Below are 20,284 nucleotides of genomic sequence, written 5' to 3'. Positions count from 1 at the left end.
GACCACTCCTTTTTGTTGTGTTTTTTTTTTTTACTTTAAGTTGGGTTTATCGAGGCATAAGTTACACTCGTCTTTTTCAGGTGCACAGGTCTGTGAGTTCAGATACATTACCCAGTCATGAGGTCACCACCATGGTGGTGGTGGAATATGGAACATTACCATCACCCCAAGCAGTTCCTCTCACTGCCTTGATAGCAAGCCCCTCCTCCCACCTCCCTGGCAACACTGAGTTGATTTTTGTCCCCATGGTTTTGCTTTTTCCAGAACGTCATGTAAGTGGAATCAATCAATATGTAGCCTTTTGTGTTTGGCTTCTCTCACTTAGCAAATGCTTTTGAGAGTCCTCCGTGTTGTTGTGAGTATAGGTAATTCCTTTTCATTGCTAAATTGTATTACATTCTACAGATGCACCACAATTCATCTTCACCAGTTGATGGATATTTAGATTGTGTTAAATACTAATAAAACTGCTATACCCATTTGTGTACAGGTCTCTAAAGAAATGGCAACCCTCTCCAGTACTCTTGCCTGGAAAATCCCATGGGTGGAGGAGCCTGGTGGGCTACAGTTCATGGGGTCACAAAGAGACAGAACTGAGCGACTTCACTTTCTTTCTTTATGTGAACATGTTTTCATTTCTTTGGGGTCAATGCTAGGGTCACCCCTTCTGCTTTGAAACACTCTCTTCTATGAAGCCACACTGCTTCAACTCTAGCTATGCCTTACCTGCTACTTGTCTCTTAAATGTTGGGGCTCTGCTGGGTCTATCTTCAGTTTTCTTTATTTGTTACTGTGCATGCCCTCCCTGTGCCATTTCATTTATTTCTGTGGCTTTATTTACCCACTGACATGGTGCTCACATTCCAAATGAAATCTCCAACCCACATCACTTTTAAATTTAAAATTTTAAAACTGAATACTCAAAGGCCATTGTAACATCTTCACAGACACCTGACACCTAATATGTCCAAAATTCACTCATCATTTTCACCTGTAAATCTCCTCCTAATATAAGAAGAAGTAGCAAGAATACACAGAAGAACTGTACAAAAAAGATCTTTACCCAGATAATCACGATGGTGTGATCATTCACCTAGAGCCAGACATCCTGGAATGTGAAGTCAAGTGGGCCTTAGGAAGCATCACTATGAACAAAGCTAGTGGAGGTGATGGAATTCCAGTTGAGCTATTTCAAATCCTAAAAGATGATGTGTGAAGGTGCTGCACTCAATATGCCAGCAAATTTGGAAAACTCAGCAGTGGCCACAGGACTGGAAAAGGTCAGTTTTCATTCCAATCCCAAAGAAAAGCAATGCCAAAGAATGCTCAAACTACCGCACAATTGCACTCATCTCACATGCTAGTAAAGTAATGCTCAAAATTCTCCAAGCCAGGCTTTAGCAATACATGAACCGTGAACTTCCTGATGTTCAAGCTGGTTTTAGAAAAGGCAGAGGAACCAGAGATCAAATTTCCAACATCCACTGGATCATTGAAAAAGCAAGAGAGTTCCAGAAAAAAAAAACCTATTTCTGCTTTATTGACTATGCCAAAGCCTTTGACTCTGTGGATCACAACAAACTGTGGAAAATTCTGAAAGAGATGGGAATACCAGACCACCTGACCTGCCTCTTGAGAAACCTGTATGCAGGTCAGGAAGTAACAGTTAGAACTGGACATGAAACAACAGACTGGTTCCAAATAGGAAAAGGAGTACGTCAAGGCTGTATATTGTCATCCTGCTTATTTAACATATGCAGAGCACATAATCATGCGAAACACTGGGCTGGAGGAAGCACAAGCTGGAATCAAGATTGCCAGAGAAATGTCAATAACCTCAGATATGCAGATGACACCACCCTTATGGAAAAAAGTGAAGAAGAAGTAAAGAGCTTCTTGATGAAAGTGAAAGAGGAGAGTGAAAAAGTTGGCTTAAAGCTCAACAGTCAGAAAACTAAGATCATGGCATCTGGTCCCATCACTTCATGGGAATAGATGGGGAAACAGTGGAAACAGTGTCAGATTGTATTTTGGGGGGCTCCAAAATCACTGCAGGTGGTGACTGCAGCCATGAAATTAAAAGACACTTACTCCTTGGAAGGAAAGTTATGACCAACCTAGATAGGATATTCAAAAGTAGAGACATTACTTTGCCAACAAAGGTTCGTCTAGTCAAGGCTATGGTTTTTCCAGTGGTCATGTATGGATGTGAGAATTGGACTATGAAGAAAGCTGAGTGCCAAAGAATTGATGCTTTTAAACTGTGGTGTTGGAGAAGACTCTTGAGAGTCCCTTGGACTGCAAGGAGATTCAACCAGTCCATCCTAAAGGAGATCAGTCCTGGGTGTTCATTGGAAGGACTGATGCTGAAGCTGAAACTCCAATACTTTGGCCACCTCATGCTAAGAGTTGACTCATTTGAAAAGACCCTGATGCTGGGAGGGATGGGGGGCAGGAGGAGAAGGGGACGACAGAGGATGAGATGGCTGGATGGCATCACCAACTCAATGGACATGAGTTTGTGTAAATTCCGGGAATTGGTGATGGACGGGGAGGCCTGGCATGCTACAGTCCATGGGGTCACAAAGAGTTGGACACGACTGAGCGGCTGAACTGAACTGAATACCCTGCCTGTGTGTATGTGGTTAGTGCTCAGTCAGTCGTATCTGACTCTTTGCGACTCCATGGACCCGCCAGGCTCCTCTGACCATGGAATTTTCCTATGCTAACAACACAGATGGAAGGGTGCTTGCAGAAACCTGGGCTTTATCTTTGATCCCTAACGTCCTGACTTGCTGTATGCAGTCAGTCAGCGAGATCAATCTGGGCTACCTCCTGAAAAGTCACAAAGCCACTCTTGTCCTTATGCTTATCCTGTTGATAAAATAAGCTCCCTCTTGGCCTCCTCACCTCCAGTCACATCTAGTTCCAACCCATTTAATTGAACAGCCAGAGCAACCTTTCAAAAGCACAAATCTAATCATGTAATCATCTTGCCTAAAATCTTTCACTGTGCTTAATCACTCAGTCGTGTTAGACTCTTTGCAACTCCATGGACTATAGCCTACCAGGCTCCTCTGTCTAAGGGGATTCTCCAGGCAAGAATACTGGAGTGGGTTGCCATGCCCTCCTCCAGGGGATCCTCCCAACCCAGGGATCGAACCCAGGTCTCCAGCATTGCAGGCAAATTCTTCACTGTCTGAGCCACAAGGGAAGCCCAAAATCTTTCAATGGGCATCTCTTAACTTTAAGATAAAGGTTAAATTGAATTGTAGGTGCATCCTAAGTTCTTGGAAGTTCAATTCAGTTCAGTTCAGTCTCTCAGTCATATGTGACTCTCCACGACCCCATGGACTGCAGCACACCAGGCTTCCCTGTCCATCACCAACTCCCAGAGTTTACTCAAACTCATGTCTATTGAGTCAGTGATGCCATCCAACCAACTCATCCTCCACCGTCCCCTTCTCCTCCCTCCCTCAATCTTTCTCAGCATCAGGGTCTTTTCAAATGAGTCAGTTCTTCGCATCAGGTGGCCAAAATATTGGAGTTTCAGCTTCAGCATTAGTCCTTCCTGTGAATATTCAGGACTGATCTCCTTTAGGATGGACTGGTTGGATCTCCTTGTTGTCCAAGGGACTCTCAAGAGTCTTCTCCAACACCACAGTTCAAAAGCATCAATTATTTGGCACTCAGCCTTCTTTATGGTCCAACTCTCACATCCATACATGACTACTGGAAAAACCACAGCTTTGACTAGACAGACCTTTGTTGGCAAAGTAATGTTTGCTTTTTAATATGCTGTCTAGGTGGGTCACAGCTTTTCTTCCACAGAGCAAGCGTCTTTTAATTTCATGGCTGCAGTCACCATCTGCAGTGATTTGGGAGCCCCCCAAAATAAAGTCTCTCACTGTTTCCATTGTTTCCCCATCTATTTGCCATGAAGTTATGGGACCAGATGCCATGATCTTAGTTTTCTGAATGTTGAGTTTTAAGCCAACTTTTTCACTCTCCTCTTTCACTTTCATCAAGAGGGTCTTTAGTCACTTTCTGCCATAAGGAAGCTAGTGAATTGGAAGCTTTCTTGGAAGTTAGTGGATTGATTATTACAATTTTAAAAAGCAATGGAAAAATGAGAACTTATTTTACAGGACTGGCTTAGACTTTGTTAAGAGCTATAAATACGTTGTTTGCTATATTTAGCTTTAGGGGAAAAAATTACAAGACTTTAGAGTCAAACAAACTTTGGTTAAAACTCCAGTTTGGTCATTGACTAGCTTTGTGATTTTGGACCTATTATGTCTCAGGTTTCTTTCCCTATAAAATGAAAACAATAAAACTTCTCTTTAAAGGTTAGTTTGAAAATTAGATACAATATGCATAAATTGCCTAGCACTGTGCCTGGTACTTAGTAGACAATGAACAATAGCTATGCAGTAATAAGCTATCATGATCATTATCATTATTGCACTGTAACTTGCCTTTAAAATCTCAATTTAACAGCCATCAATATGTATCTTCATAGTATTGAAGAGAGGAAATCAATACAGATAAAGGTAATAGATGATCAATTTGTTTATTCTCATTGATTAAGTGAGGATGTTACATACACACACACACACAGAGACATATATACAGCAGAGCTACAAAGTAGCAGGTTATGGCTGTGTGGAACCATTAATACACACTGTGTAATAGTTTATTCATTTAAGCTAAACTCACCAAGTACTGTTAATACACCAAATACATATTTATGACTTAAAATCAATAACATAACTATCTGAAATCTAGTCTAGAACTAGAAAACAGATAATAATATCATAAAGTCCAGCCCATAAATAATTATTCTTAACCTTCTTAGGGTCATAACCTTCTTAAGTATCTGATGAAAACTGTGGCCTCTTAGTCCATGAAAAACACACAAACCCACATTTTGCTTTTAATATCAGGTAGTCTGTGGACCTATGAAGTCCATCCATTGTCTATGAACCTCAGGCCAAGTTCTAGTTGTCTGGAGTTTCCAATTTGCTTGCGTATACATTGTTTTATATTTATCCCTCGATCTTGCTTTGAGAGATTATTATCACCATTTTACAGACTAAGAAACTGAAGCTTAGAGTAGTTAAACAACTGAGGTTATATGTTAGCAAGAGTCAAATTCATCAACAGAACCAAAATCTTCAGCCTCTTGGTCTAAAAACAGAATGACCAGCTCTTAGAGAATATCTAACAGGATTTTTATATAGTTTTAATGAATAAGCTTTAGAAACAGGAATTTTTTTCAACTGGGGACCATGGTGGGCTTCAGCAATCTGCCTGAGATTATAGGCAGAATTATGGGTTTGGGGCCAGGTGTGAGGGATAGAGAATGAGGGGTTCATACCTTAGTGTTTCATAATCCAAACCAAACAAAACTCCTAACACAACTACTTCAGATATAATTCCGAGCCTGTTTGGTGAAATGTTTTTCTGGTTTACTAGAAACAGAAACACACAATTAGAAGAGGTTGGAGAAAAACAGGAGAGGCGTTACTTCAGGTAGTTGTAGTTAAAACTGAGGAAGAAAGGTGTGAAAATGGGCGCAGGACAACAAAACAAAACATCATTTTGGAGTCCTTCAGTCTAGGAACACACGACCCTACACATTACAGTAACTCCCGAGACTATCATAGGATAATCATGGCCAGCGCTTTGTGTTAAAGACTGCCCTGGTGGTCCAGTGGTAAAGGTTTGGCTCTCCGGTGGAAGGGGTGTGGGTTTGATCTCTGGCCAGGGAACTAGGATCCCACGTGCTTTGCAGCCAAAAATCCAAAACATAAAACAGAAACAATATTGTAACGAATTCAATGAAGACTTTAAAAATGGTCCACATCAAAAAAAAAAAAATCTTTTAAAAAAGTAAAAACAAAACAAAATGACTAAATGGGCTTTCAAAATTTTCCATATATATTAGGCTGTTAATGTTTATACCTTGCCCAGACTGAAATTTAGTTTCTTGGAAAGTATGTTCAGGATTCATCTTCACTTTCTTTCCTTGTCAGTGATGGATAAAGATATTACTATCATTTTAAGTCTACCTGGGAAGGAAGAAAATAAGAACGATCGCTTTGTCAAGCTCCAGGCACCATCCAAATATATCCACAAACCCAAAGCAAACCATTAGGTTAATAATTAAAATAAAAAAACAGCAGCCTTCTAATTTGCTTGGCATTACTGGATTTCAACTATACTCCTAGAAGTATTATGTCCTGTGAGCTTTATGTACTTTTCATATTTTATAACAAGGATCATTCTACCCTTTTACTTTCATGTCAGTAATGTTACTATTAGAGACATTGGTATGTAGGAAAGAAATCTACCTCTAATAGAAATTGGGTATTTGTTCATCTAGAGCTGCTCATGTGTGTGTATGTGAGGTGGGGGTGTAATTACATAATTTACCAAGTTGCATTCATCTGCAGACCAGCCCCCCACCGCCTTGGTTTACAGAGCTGGAATTAATATCATGGAGTCACCATTATCCTTCATGTCTCACTCTTCTTTCACCATTAATTAGTTCTCTCTGAAAATATGTCACCCCAAATAGCTTCCTGTGAATCTACTGATGCTTGTGACAGGAGGGATGCAAAATGCAAAGAGCTCTTTTCTTTGGTTAAACATGGGCAAACGTTATCCCTCTTTTTCATAAGTCTTCTATTGACTTCCCTCTATATGTGAGTCTGCTCAGACAAGACTCTGATGGCACTGACTTCTGATTCATGGATGATTCTTGCAATCACAGTCTGTTGATGACTGGAGGGATTCTGGGGGTTACCTAGTCCAACAGCCAACACAAACTTCTATGTCTGACCTGGGACTATCCTCTGTGTTGAAATACACTTATTGTTTTCTTTTAGCTCAAAAAGCTGAAAAGGCCTATTTGTTTTTTGTTTTTAGAATCCTCTCACCCACCCACAAGATGACGTATGTGTTCAGAACAGCCCATGATTATGCGTGTACAGATGTAGCAAGAACACTTATTTCACCACTGCCAAGTCTGACCTACGACGGAAGATGAACAATGACCTCTCAGAGATAACCCAATGACACCATGGACTCATTAAGGGGACTTTGCCAAGGAAAAGCTGCCCCTTAACCACACATGGGAGAGAAACCAGTCCAATGTCACCCAAACACACTGCTCATTGGTTAAGCCAAGAGCCAGAAGAGCTAAATGATGTTCAATTGCTATAAAGCTATGGATGCTTAATCTAGCATAATCTTTTCAGCTCTCCTATGCTGATAAAGCTGGAGAAGCTATTTGGTTACTTGGTGGTATCTCTAAAGGTAGGCTTATGTATCTCTTCATTAAGTACTTTCATCTCCTGATATAAATATTAAATGTCAACATCAAAAGTAACACTACCTAAAATCGCCCACAAGATTTTTTTTTTTTTAATATGCTTTGAGGAGGATCATTGGCAAGTTGGAAAACATTTGTCTCTTCTGGAATTGGAAACTTTGATTTATCCTTGAAGGGAGGATCTTTATCTTTTGCTCTCAGGAAAATGTGAGGCGAATATTTACTTATGCGAATGCAATTAAGTATTCATTAGAATGTAAGCCCTATGGGGGTGAGGATTTATTTTTCTATTTTGTTCACTTATATGTCCCCTAGAACAGTTCCCAGCACATAGTAGGCTCTTAATAAATATTTGTTGAATAAAATAATGTAAAAATTCCCCTTGAGCAAGATCTCAAGAAATTGTACTTTATTGGACATATCTTTTGTCAGATCCAAGTCTTTACAGTTGATGGTCTCCACAGATATGTATTATGGCTTCCTCAGTAGCTTAGTGGTAAAGAATCCTCCTGCAATCCAGGAGATGCACAGGAGATGTGGGTTCGATCCCTCGGTCAGAAAGATCCCCTGGAGGAGGAAATGGCAACCCACTCCAGTACTCTTGCCTGAAAAATTCCATGGACAGAGGAGTCAGGCAGGCTATGGTCCGTGGAGATCACAGAGTCAGAAGCAACTGACTCTTTGTATTTCAAAACTGAAATACAAGGTTATAAGGTGGTTACAAAGGTAAGGCTGAATGGAGAAACGGGAAAATCTTGCTGGAGAAGCTGATGCTCAGGCTATGTCTTTAAGGATGAATAACATTTAACCAGAAGAGCCTGGTAGGCTGCAGTCCATGGGTTCGCGAAGGGTCAGACACGACTGAGCGACTTCACTTTCACTTTTCACTTTCATGCATTGGAGAAGGAAATGGCAATCCACTCCAGTGTTTTAGCCTGGAGAATCCCAGGGACGGGGGAGCCTGGCGGGCTGCCATCTACGGGGTCGCACAGAGTCAGACACGACTGAAGCAACTTAGCAGCAGCAGCAGCAGTGCATGTGTTCACATGTCTGTGTGTATCTCTGTGTGTCTGTGTGTCCAAGGAGGTGAGGAAAAGTAGTGAGAAGATGTTCTAGAAAGAAGGACCAACAAAATCAAAGACAAAGAAACAGTAATCAGCAGGGTGATGTCTACTTGTTTCTGGCATTTGCTGGAATGGGAGGCAAATAAAAGGACCATAATATCACTCCACACCAGAACCCCCTTTTACATACAATGCAGTATAATGCTGCCCCGTGAGTTGTGCAATGCCACGGTCCTGAAGAAGGTGATTAAGGATGAGGCTGGAGAAGGTCAGTAAAGGACCTTGCCTGTGCAGGCTTCACTAAGGGACAGGATGATGCTGGCAAACGCAACACCCCTTCTTACCTCCAAATCACAAGGAGAGAACTGTAACTGGAGACACTCAGGGTCTCTCTTAGTTTAGGGTGGACAGCTAGTTAGAAGCCTGCTGCCACAGTGTAGACAAGAAATGATAAATAGGGCAGCCATATTTAGCATGGGAAAGAGAGAATTAAAAAATACTCCAGGACACAGAAAGTGTGGGTAAGAGAAAGGCACCAAGCCCGATTCTCACGGCTCGAATGACTGACTGAAAGATGATAAGACCAACTGAGACACAGCATTCAAGAGCAGCCTTGAGGTGCCACCAGGGGATTCAGACCTCAACAAACGAGAAGCTGATCCTCATTTCCCTCTGGACTGGGACCACCTCGTATTTTGTTGTGTGACCAATGAAATACATGCTCCCTGGAGAGCTATGCAGAGAGGTCAGGAGAAAAGTAATATCTGAGAAACCAATGGAACTTAATTTTCTACTAATCTGGATTGCTGTGAAAGTACGGTGTCAGAGGACTTAGGTGAAAGTGAGTGATTCAACAGATTACTCAAACATTGTGTTTTTGATTATATGTTAAATAAGGTAAAATACTCCTGTTAGGGGAAACACACTGATTGAAACCGCCGGCCCTGGCCAGGCAACATAGTAACCATTTGCGTGAGTTGTTTTATGACAGGAGATCCTGATGAGGAATACGGAACTAATAAGCCACCAGCAACCGAAAGAGTTCAGGAAAGGTCGAAAGGAGACACCGCGTGTCCGTCCACTTCCCAGAATCCCTCTCACTAGCATCCATCTTGGCTGAGTGATGCATGCGCCACCAGGAAAGACTGAATTCAAATGATTTGCCAAAGACCACCTGGAAACTAATCCCATCACCATAAAACCCAAGACTTCGAGCCGCGCGGCAGAGCTGTTCTCCTGGGTTCCCTTACCCTACTGCTCTCCACCTGGGTGCCCTTCCCAATAAAATCTCTTGCTTTATCTGCACATATCTCCTTGGACAATTCTTTTCCGAGTGTTAGACAAGAGCCCAGTTTTGGGCCCTGGAAGGGGTCCCCTTTCCTGCAACACTCCCAATAAGAAATCATTTGATTTTCAGGTAGCAAAAGTGCCTTCATTGGAAGGATCCATAAGTTACACACCCTCCTCCCAGCTGCCATTTCTCCCCTATTAAGTTTCCATTCTGGATACAATTTTTAAATATCCTCCTTTGAATCAAGTGAAGCATACCAACATTTCCATCCCATCACCTTTGTCAATTACACTCAATGACACTCCTTGACCCCCTCTCTTGGCTGGTGTCATCCTCATATCCCATGAATGCCTTATGTAAACCCTTTCATCATCATTTCCTGACCTCCTCAAAATCCAACAAATTTACTTCCGTTCCACTCAAGGCAGCTACACTCGTCCGATTTCACGCTGTAATGCCAAACATGAACACAGCCTATTTTTAAAGAAAAGGTAAGTAATAGTCTTGTTTTACTTTCTCAGATTTCCAAAATCCATATTCTTCCATAACCACTCCCTCACCCCGCCCCTGGCACCCCTACAAACTTACTGCACAATGAAAACAGCAGAGGTATTCCTGGGTTGAGGTCGAAACCTCAGGAAAGAGATGGTGCTATAGCATCTCCACCCTCTTCTGGCTGTCTCTCTCCCAGCCATGCTGGATGTGTGAGCCATTCCTGGGGCCCCAGATTTGGGGAACAGAAGCTAAGGAAAAGTATGGGATGAGATCAGTTTATCTTCTTGCTCCCCAGACCTACTATTCTTGGTCCTGGAACTCTCAGACCGTTTAGGAAAAACAGAAGTACACCCTGGCCTCTTTCCAAATGAGTGAAAGAGAATATTTCCATGTATATCTCCAATGTTGGCCCAGTGAGTATGATACACATGCCTACCTGGGCAGTGAGCTTGAGTCCTGAGAAGGTCCAAGTCTGGCTCAGGCTAAGATTTGAAGCCTGCACAGTGCGCGTCAGGTAAACATTTTGAAATGGAGTGATTTTGTTTTTACAGTCTTCCCCACTCCTTTTCTAACCTCTATGCCATTCTCTCAAAGATGCAGGCCCAGGATAGTTTTAGGTGAGTTTTGTAACTTAGCACACAAACACCAGGCATGTATTTTATTGATTTATATTTTTATTATTATTAAAAAAAAATTTTAAACTGTTTCCTCTTTTATTTTAATTAATTTATTTTAATTGGAGGCTAATTACAATATTGTAGTGGCTTTTGCTATGCTGCTTCTAAGTCACTTCAGTCGTGTCCGACTCTGTGTGACCCCAAAGACGGCCTCCCACCAGGCTCCTCTGTCCCTGGGATTCTCCAGGCAAGAACACTGGAGTGGGTTGCCATTTCCTTCTCCAGTGCATGAAAGTGAAAAGTGAAAGTGAAGTCGCTCAGTCGTGTCCGACTCTTCACGACCGCATGGACTGCAGCCTACCAGGCTCCTCCGCCCATGGGATTTTCCAGGCAAGAGTACTGGAGTGGGGTGCCATTGCTGAATCAGCCATGGGTGTACATGTGTTCCCCATCCTGAACCTGCCTCCCACCTCCCTCCCCATCCCATCCCTCTGGGTCATCCCAGGGCACCAGCCATGAGCACACTGTCTCATGCAGCGAATCAGGACTGGCAATCTGTTTCACATATGATAAGACACATGCTTCAATGCTATTCTCTCAAATCATCCCACCCTTGCCTTCTTCCACAGAGTCCAAAAGACTGTTCTTTACATCTGTGTCTCTTTTGCTGTCTTGCATATAGGGTCATCGTTAACATCTTTCTAAATTCCATATATATGCATTAGTATACTGTACTGGTGTTTTTCTTTCTGGCTTATGTCTCTCTGTATAATAGGCTCCAGTTTCATCCACCTCATTAGAACTGATTCAAATGCATTCTTTTTTAATGGCTGAGTAATATTCTATTGTGTATATGTACCACAGCTTACTTAACCATTCATCTGCTGATGGACATCTAGGTTGCTTCCATGTCCTGGCTATTATAAACAGTGCTGCGATGAACATTGGGGTACACGTGTCTCTTTCCCTTCTGGTTTCCTCAGTGTGTATGTCCAGCAGTGGGATTGCTGGGTCATATGGCAGTTCTATTTCCAGTTTTTTAAGAAATTTCCACACTGTTCTCCATAGTGGCTGTACTAGCTGTACTAGTTTGCATTGCCACCAACAGTGTAAGAGGGTTCCCTCTTCTCCACATCCTCTCCAGCATTTACTGTTTGTAGACTTTTTGATAGCAGCTGTTCTGATCGATGTGAGATGATACCTCATTGTGGTTTTGATTTGCATTTCTCTGATAATGAGTGATGTTGAGCATCTTTTCATGTGTTTGTTAGCCATCTGTGTCTTCTTTGGAGAAATATCTGTTTAGTTCTTTGGCCCATTTTTTGATTGGGTCGTTTATTTTTCTGGAATTGAGTTGCAGGAGCTTTTTGTATATTTTTGAGATTAATTCTTTGTCAGTTGCTTCATTTGCTAATATTTTCTCCCTTTCTGAAGGTGTCTTTTCACCTTGCTTATAGTTTCCTTCGTTGTGCAAAAGCTTTTAAATTTAATTAGGTCCCATTTGTTTACCTTTGCTTTTATTTCCATAAGTCTGGGAGGTGGGTCATAGAGGATCCTGCTGTGATTTATGTCAGAGAGTGTTTTGCCTATGTTTTCCTCTAGGAGTTTTATAGCCTCTGGTCTTACATTTAGATCTTTAATCCATTTTGAGTTTATTTTTGTGTGTGGTGTTAGAATGTGTTCTAGTTTCATTCCTTTACAAGTGGTTGACCAGTTTTTCCAGCATCAGTTGTTAAAGAGATTGTCTTTTCTCCATTGTATATTCTTGCCTCCTTTGTCAAAGATAAGGTGTCCATAGGTGCGTCGGTTTATATCTGGCCTTTCTATTTTGTTCCATTGATCTATATTTCTTTGTTATGCCAGTACAATACTGTCTTGATGACTGTAGCTTTGTCATATAGTCTGAAGTCAGGTAGGTTGATTCCTCCAGTTCCACTCTTCTTTCTCAAGATTGCTTTGGCTGTTTGAGGTTTTTTGTATTTCCATACAAATTGTGAAATTATTTGTTCTAGTTCTCTGAAAAATACCATTGGTAGCTTGATAGGGATTGCATTGAATCTATAGATTGCTTTGGGTAGTATATTCATTTTCATTATATTGATTCTTCTGATCCATGAACATGGTATATTTCTCCATCTATTTGTGTCATCTTTGATTTCTTTTATCAGTGTTTTATAGTTTTCTATATATAGGTCTTTTGTTTCTTTAGGTAGATTTATTCCTAAGTATTTTATTCTTTTTGTTGCAATGGTGAATGGAATTGTTTCTTTAATTTCTCTTTATGTTTTCTCATTGTTAGTGTATAGGAGGAATACAAGGGGTTTCTGTGTGCTGATTTTATATCCTGCAACTTTACTATATTAATTGATTAGCTCTATGAATTTTCTGGTGGAGTCTTTAGGGTTTTCTATGTAAAGGATCATGTCATCTGCAAACAGTGAGAGTTTTACTTCTTCTTTTCCAATCTGGATTCCTTTTATTTCTTTTTCTTCTCTGATTTCTGTGGCTAATACTTCCAAAATTATGTTGAATAGTAGTGGTGAGAGTGGGCACCCTTGTCTTGTTCCTGACTTTAGAGAAAATGCTTTCAATTTTTCACCATTGAGGATAATGTTTGCTGTGGGTTTATCATCTATGGCTTTTATTATGTTGAGGTATGTTCCTTCTATTCCTGATTTCTGGAGGGTTTTTACATAAATGGACGTTGAATTTTGTCAAAGGCTTTCTCTGCATCTATTGAGATAAACATATGGTTTTTATCTTTCAGTTTGTTAATGTGGTGTATCACATTGGTTGATTTGTGAATGTTGAAGAATCCTTGCATCCCTGGGATAAAGCCCACTTGGGTCATGATGTATGATCTTTTTAATATGTTGTTGGATTCTGTTTGCTAGAATTTTGTTAAGATTTTTGCATCTATGTTCATCAGTGATATTGCCAGGCATGTATTTTAAATGAGCAAATGCCGGGAGCCGGCATATTGCATATTGAGTGCATATTGCATATTGAGTGCAGCACTTTCCACAGCATCATCTTTCAGGATCTGGAATAGCTCAACTGGAATTCTATCACTGCTGGGAGCCAGCGTGAGGAACTCCGCCCATGACAAAGGTCATAAGGAAGGAGGCTCGGCATACGCAAAGGCGGGATCGAGCCTCAGGAGTCCCCCTGGAAATTCTCGAGCATCTACCCCCAAAACCAGAGTCTGCCTACTTTCTGCTTTGTGCTTTCACCTACACCTCTGACTTTACGGGGGGCTGTCCCCCACTACCTCTCTCTGAAAAAAGAGTTAGCTTACAGCTCCAGTTAATAATTCTTGGATGTGACAGTGTTTCAACCTACAAACTCCTTTGGAAATCCTCTAGCCTGCCTGAATGGGTTTTTCCGGCCACATGTGATTGTTCAGAGCCTCCCAACTGTGAGAGGCAGGAGATGTTCTAAACTGCCTAAACACAGATTCCTTTGAATAGTTAAAAGATTGATTAGAAATTGTATTGGTGAAGGGTTTCTCACTTGTTGGGCCAATGTTTGCTGCTAAGTCTCCATACTCCTTACCTACTGTGTCCTTGGCAGTGTATTGATTGATATAATGGGTGTATAGAAATGTAAAATGCAGCTTTGTCCAATGCTTTTTGGAAGGCTGGCGCCTGACTTTGGAATAATCACCTTTAGAGAAAGATAAGTTTCTTAAAATGTTAACAGGCCTCCGGGCCAGAAGATGATATCTATCACCTGAACTTTTGCATATGATAAGTTTACAGGAAAAAAGCCTGGCTTGCTGCATGACTCTACCCCTTCCCCCATTATCCTCTATGCATAACTTAAGGTATAAAAACTACTTTGGAAAATAAAGTGCGGGCCTTGTTCACTGAAACTTGGTCTCCCCATGTCATTCTTCCCTTTAACTTCCGGCTGAGCGTCCATCTGGAGCGCGGATGTCCTCTGCGACCATTTATTTGCCTGGGCTTCTAAGACCCACTCGAGAAGGTGTCTAAGGTGGGGCACCTTCCGCTATTCGAGAGGGCGCCTGCGGCCTCCGTGGTCAGAGCTAACCTGGTGTCACGGGTTATATTGATTTTCCGCGTAAACCAAGCCACTCAGCTTCTTTTCTCCACTGAATTTCCTCACTGAGCTATCCTTATTCTATTACTCTTTATATCTTTGATGAATAAATAATTAAATAAGTCGCCGACGCCGTCCCCGCTTCGAATACCCTGGATCAGCCGGGGCTGGACCCCGGCAAGCAAAGAGGGCCCAGTAGAGGGACAATAGAAAATCATAGGGACTATGACCAACCATGGGGACCATACACCATCTGAAAGTGGTACTCTCGACTCAACCCCAGCCAACTACCACCATGGAGGAATATAGGTCTAGTGTGTCTAGATCTTCTCAGTTTTCTCATGGGAAACAAGAAAACACCTTTACTTTTACATAAAATCTCCCCAAAGCAAATGGTTAGTGACTACTAAAAATTTTTAAATAATCCCATGGATCAGAGGCTATATTTGCCCTTTATAATCTCTGTTTCAAGGGATCAGCTGTGATGGGTTTGAATGTTCACAAACCACAAATGTGGATGTTTCATAGCTTTCCTGCAGAGTCACATAATTGGCTACACGGCTACCTAGGAATGAATAGGCAGTGAGGGGAAGCCTCTGGGCTTCTTTAAAAAAATGCTGGTTGTCATAAAAGAGGAGAAGTCAGGGCATACACAAGTTTTCTTGAGGGAGTTATGGGTTTCAGGATAAGTCAGAACAAGCCACTTAACACACCTCTAAGCAGATGAGTGACAGGAAGGGAATAAGGACACTTCTTACGAAACTCAGAGGTGGCAGCAGTTCTGGAAGCTTCCACTCACCCTCTTCCACCCAGATGACTGGTCTGAAGCCCATTCTCTTGACTGTATGTAGGTGTGACATACAAGATGGTAGCCAGAAGCCTATATGTCCCAACTGCGAGACCCTCTGCCTAGGGTAGCATTTCTGCCTCCCAAGCTGTCCTTGAGGCCTCTTCAAACTACATCCACATTCTCCAGCCCCCTAGGCTTAACTCATGGTTCTAGTTAATGTTGCAGATGACTTTTCCCCTGGGCATTCTCTTTAACTTGAACTACAGCCCTCTGCACCAGCATCTTAAGCAACTTACAAAGATGAATTTGACTAAGTGTGTTTGTCTCCAACAACACATCACCTCCTCCCTTTTCATTTTCCATATTCATAAGCATCATTTCCATAGCACTCTAACACCAAAACATTAGAAAGTGTGTAAGTCCAAACAAAACTAGTGATCAGGAGAGAAGCTGGATCTGAAAAGTGAAATCAATCTCAAGGACCTCTGAACCTCTCCCAGCCTCACAATCCTCCCATGGAGATTCCTATTTCCACAGAGGGCACTTAAGGACCCAAAATATTTTAGAAGTTCCTTTCTTCATCAAATGAATCTCTGGTGCTCAGATTTCAGACACTGTGACTGGTCTTGGGAAAAATATTTGGGTACAGGGTAGTCTTTCAAATAATATCAATTTTTGAATGAATATTAAAGTTCAACATAAAGGAACAGATGGATCAGATCAAATATGGCACTGTGCAAATCATAGAATTCTCCCATCCAAACTGCTAACAATAAATGCTTTTCAGAATACTTCTGGGCTTGAACTTGCTGTGCTATAAAGCAAATACATTCTAGAATATATCTTGCTTCTGTGCCACGTACCTTTCAATTTCCTTATGAAAACAAAAGAGGCCTGTGCCCCCATTTGCACTGCAGGAGCCAGGTCAAGCACCAAAGCAAGTACAGACTGCCAAGTTTAAGAGGGGTGAGGGGAGGACACAGACTTGGGGACAACCTGGGGTCAGAACCAGCAAACTTGAGGAGGGGCGAGGTGAGGATACCAAGAAACCCAATAAAAATGTTTGATCTCATGAGTGGATGAATCCAAGTACAAGGAAGTGGAGAGGATTAGATGGGGAAACAAGCAAGTCTCAGGAGTCTTCCTGTAAGCATTCCACAGGGTGGGAGCACAGGAGAAGTTTTCAGGTGTGGTTTGTGTTGCTAATATCAGAGTTAGTGTAAAGAGTAAGCACTTCTGAAAATTTGGACAGTTTTGATTTTAACACACCCATAGCCCATTCTGCCTTGCCAGAATCCCAGAGCCCATACAGACAATGGTTACTTGTTGGCAGATCAGATATTGGGAGCATTTTCTTTAGTTTTGGCTTTAATTTTAATAACTTTTTTTTCAGCTATTGAGGTGCCTCTAATAAGTCATTATCTTTTTTCTTGTATTTTTACACCATATCAAAATCTCAACCAATAAAGAAGATGTGGTATGTACATACAATGAAATATTAGCTATAAAAAAGAATGAAGTCTTTCCATTTGCGGCAACATGGATGGACCTAGGGAATATCATCCCAAGGGAAGTAAGTCAGAGAAAGACAAACATCACATGAAAGCATTTACATTTGGAATCTAAAAAATAATATCAATGAATCTATTTGCAAGATAGAAAGAGACTTACAGACATAGAAAAACAAACTTATCACCAAAGGGGAAAGAGGTAGGGATAAATGAGGAGTATGGGATAACATATACACACCACTGTGTATAAACTAGAGAAGCAACAGGGATTTACTATATAACATAGGGACCAATATTCAACTTCTAATAACCTATAATGGAAAATAATCTAAAAAATTACATGTGTGTATATACATACATAAAGTTGAATTACTTTTCTGTATACTTGAAACTAACACAATAATGTACCTCAACTATATTTCAAGAAAATCTTAATCTGAAGACATATCCACTATTGGCAAAAATGCTAATGCTTGAGTCTCTAGTAGAAGGCTGTCTGAATAGAATGAGGTATAGGTAACTATATATATATATAGTAAAATATTTTAAAGTTACAGTACATCAGAACTAGGTACACCTTAGTTGTTTTTAATATATGAGACATTATCAAATAATACCATATTAGATTGAGCTTCCCTGGTGGTTCAGGTGGTAAAGAATCTACCTGCAATGCAGGATACCAAGGTTCGATCCTGGATCAGGAAGATCCCCTGGAGAAGGAAATGGCAACCCACTCCATTATTCTTGCCTGGAGCATTCCATGGACAGAGGAGCCTGGCGGGCTACAGTCCATGGGTTTGCCAAGAGTCAGACACAGCTGAGCAACTAACACACACACACACACCATCAGGGTAGACAGAATACGAGGCATATCAAAAGTGAAGATGATGGCATAGATTTGAAAATGGTCACTTATGGAAGATTGAACAAATAAAGAGGTACATGTGGATAATATGAGTCTGGTTTCTCAATGTCAGAAAATGAAGTAATAAATGTCAAAAGAAAAACAATAAAATCTATGGTGTTGGACTGAAATAAGAGGTTTGGTGTTAACTCACAGTTCTCAATTTATATATAGATATATAGAGAGATAAATAAAGATACATAGAGAGATAAATAGATAAAATTTATATATAGATATATAGAGAGATAAATAAAGATATATATAGAGATAAATGAAGATGTGTGCATATGTAGGGGTTCCCTGGTGGTTCAGTCAGTAAAGAATCCACCTGCAATGCAGGAAACTGGGTTCAATCCTTGGGCTGGGAAGATCCCCTGGAGAAGGAAATGGCAACCCACTCCAGTATTATTGCCTGGAACATTTCATGGACAGAGGAGCCTTGCAGTATATGTAATACATACACACAAACATATATTCCCTATTCCCACCCACAAAGAGAGAGCCTGGGAACAGTAAAACCTCAATAAAAATCAGGACATCTAATCTCCAGGTCTGGGTTTCTAGACATCATTCTCCACTAAAAGGGACCAGTGCTTCTTGGAGAAATGTATTTTTCTAGAACTGGGACTGGGAAAGTACAAGATAAGCCTGAAACAATTTATGAAGTACTCAAAGAACGATGGAACGTATTGGAAGGACAGGCACCAATCTGAACTGATTTGGTTTCAGGAGCCAAGTTGAGGGCAACAGAAATAATGATAGAAACAGATTATAACCCATTGAATAAAACAGAATTCTATGAGTTAATAATAGTGGAAAGGAAAAAAATGGGGAAAAGAGAGAGAAAGAAGCTTAGCTGAATGACAAATGGGCTATTGAGAAGAGAACTTTATAGAGGAAAAACCTGAAAGATTCCATCTTAAGCAAGTGATCAAAGTAAACATCACCAGTAATGGGACCAACTGACACCCTTCTCCACCTGATGGGACACTGTGAGAAGAACAAGTATCACTTCTGTGTTATTCCAGCCAAAGATGCATAACCTGTGTTCAGTTCAGTTCAGTTCAGTCGCCCGGTCGTGTCCGAATCTGCGACCCCATGAATCGCAGCATGCCAGGCTTCCCTGTCCATCACCAACTCCTGGAGTTTACTCAAACTCATGTCCATCAAGTCGGTGATGCCATCGACCTGTGTTAGTCATGAGGAAACACCAGGCCAAACAGATTGAGGGACACTCTACAAAATAACTGACCAATAATCTTCAAAGGTGTCAAGGTCATGAAAATCAAGGCAAGTGTGAGGAACTGTTCCAGGTGAAAAATACATGACAACCAAGTGCAACTCATGATTCTGAACTGGGTTTTTTTCCTATGAGAAAGTGTGAAAGTGTTAGTAGTTCAGTTTTGTCCAACTTTTGGTGACCCCATGGATTGGAGCCCACCAGTCTCCTCTGCTCATGGAATTCTCCAGGCAAGAATACAGGAGTGGGTTGCCATTCCTTTCTCCAGGGGATCTTCCCAACTCAGGGATGGAACCCAGGCCTCCTGCATTGCAGGCAGATTCTTTACCATCTGAGCCACCAGGAAAGCTCTTTCCTATACAGGATATTATTAGAAAGCTTGAATGTGGTCTGAGGATTGTATAGTAATACAATAACATATAGTAATAGTAATAATGTATCTAAGTTAATTTCCCAATTTCGATAGTTGTATTGTGGTTTTATGGAAGAATGGCCTTGTAGGAAATATTGTACACATGAGACAGAGTGACAGGACATAAGGCTGGCAAATTACTCTCAAATAGTTCAGGAAATGAGAGGCCTTGGCAGTATTTCCAACTATTTTGTGAGCTTATGATTGTTTCATCTGTTAAACATATGACCGAGAGACTAACACACATGTATAAAATGGGTTTCCCTGATGGTTCAGATGATAAAGAATTTGCCTGCAGTGCAGGAGACCCAGCTTCAATCCCTGGGTCAGGAAGATCCCCTGGAGAAGGGAATGGCAACCCACTCCTGTTTTCTTGCCTGGAGAATTCCATGGGCAGAGGAGCCTGGTGGGCTACAATCCATGGGGTCACCAAGAGTTGGACAAAACTGAGCGACTAACACTTTCACACTTTCTCATAGGAAAAAACCCAGTTCAGAATCATGAGTTGCACTTGGTTGTCATGTCTCTTTTGCCTGGAACAGGTACTAAACATTTATTA

The sequence above is a fragment of the Bubalus kerabau genome, chromosome 4 (assembly GCF_029407905.1).
Source record: "Bubalus kerabau isolate K-KA32 ecotype Philippines breed swamp buffalo chromosome 4, PCC_UOA_SB_1v2, whole genome shotgun sequence".
Classification (NCBI taxonomy): Eukaryota; Metazoa; Chordata; class Mammalia; order Artiodactyla; family Bovidae; genus Bubalus; species Bubalus kerabau.
Note: the sequence above shows the minus strand (reverse complement) of the source record.